Here is a 1,419-nt window from a genome sequence, read left to right on the forward strand (position 1 = left end):
TTCCAAAGACGGACAGATGTTAACTCTGTGACAAACTGGAATGTTCCTTTGGTCTGGGAGGGGACTTTTGATCCTTTGGTTATAGATGACATCTATAAGAAAATGGACCCAAGGGTAGCTGTTGTGGTTTTTGCTGTTGGCAAGTATGTAAACAGAAAATCCTTTTAAGATATCAATGAACAGAGGTTTCACCAGCTTGTTGATATTAGTCTCATTTATGCCTTTTATTTACTATATTTTTGGTCTTGTCTTACTAATTGAAGGCCTTTAATGTTTATTTTCACCAATCAGATACACTCGATTTTTGAAGAAATTCATTGAGACTGGAGAAAAGTACTTTCTTGTTGGCTTCAAAGTCACTTACTACATCCATACAGACAGAGCAAATGAAGTCCCTAAGGTGAGTGTTTTATAATTATTTTTGCCTGTATATTTATTCTTTGTCAAGCTTTACTGCCATAATAATAAAACATTTTTTAAAAACTTCATGAACATCTGATTTTGTTAGCTGCATCTTGATGCAGCAGCAGCGCATCTTGATGCTGCTCGAGACGCACTGCATGATGGGCCTTGATGCCATCAACCATAAGCCCCATTTACACTACCCTTTTGAAACCAAGCCAACACCGGTTCGAGCTCAGTAACCGAGATAACTGTTGTGTGTAAATGCATGCCAGACCCCGTGTCAGACACAACAGAACCGCACTAAACTGGTACTAGTTCAACAGTAGGGCTCAGCACGGTTCAGTTCAGGCAAACATGGATGTCTCCGGTAAGCACATTCAAATGAAAAATACTGTAAATTAAAAACACTTATCGGCCTCGGCAGTATAATTTCCTGTTTAAAGTACTTTCAGAAGTTGGACTTCTGAATGTGACCGGACTTTTCCTTCAAGATCCTGAACCCCTGGTGCTTAGCTCAACCGGACTTGTTGTACCAGTTCACTATAAAGGCTTGGGTTTGAATAGATATTGTTAAATGAGGAAGTAATGTCCCCTAAAAAAGGCTGTTGCGCCTCAGGGCTTCCTCACGGTTCTTTTCCTGGGAGCAAGTTATTTACTACTCTTAACTCAAACTGGGTAAAACCATATAAAAAGGACTATAAAAACAGGAGTAAAAAAGTAACAAGAGTTTATTCCAGATCAGGTCATTACAGGACAGTGAAAAATGCTTGGAGCTTGTACAGCTGTGGGCTCAAAAAATCACGTCCGCGTGTGTCCGGCAAAGATTGAGCCCCGAACAAGGTCATCTCCTGCTTCTTATAGCTCATGAGTCTATGTGTTGCATCATGTGGATGCTTAGCTGTCCGTATCAGAAACTGACACGCCATCAATTAGGGATCACAAGTAATCACAATCAAAAACTTCACAGACCAAATGTTGTCACTCAAGACCACAGTTTCAGCATTTAACTACAAT

The 1,419-nt window shown here is 40.0% G+C and overlaps 1 long non-coding RNA gene across 1 annotated transcript in view; it reads left to right on the top strand.

The window, feature by feature from the left end:
- Positions 1-7: 7 nt before the first annotated feature.
- The window catches only part of LOC107105071, a 10,608-nt gene continuing 9,196 nt past the window's right edge, over positions 8-1,419 (top strand). The window contains exons 1-2 of the long non-coding RNA XR_001482320.1: positions 8-143; positions 292-400. This is a non-coding gene — a long non-coding RNA (uncharacterized LOC107105071). The remainder of the gene's footprint in view (positions 144-291; positions 401-1,419) is intronic.

The sequence above is a fragment of the Cyprinodon variegatus genome, unplaced genomic scaffold, assembly GCF_000732505.1.
Source record: "Cyprinodon variegatus isolate N-32 unplaced genomic scaffold, C_variegatus-1.0 Scaffold2046, whole genome shotgun sequence".
NCBI classification, from domain to species: domain Eukaryota; kingdom Metazoa; phylum Chordata; class Actinopteri; order Cyprinodontiformes; family Cyprinodontidae; genus Cyprinodon; species Cyprinodon variegatus.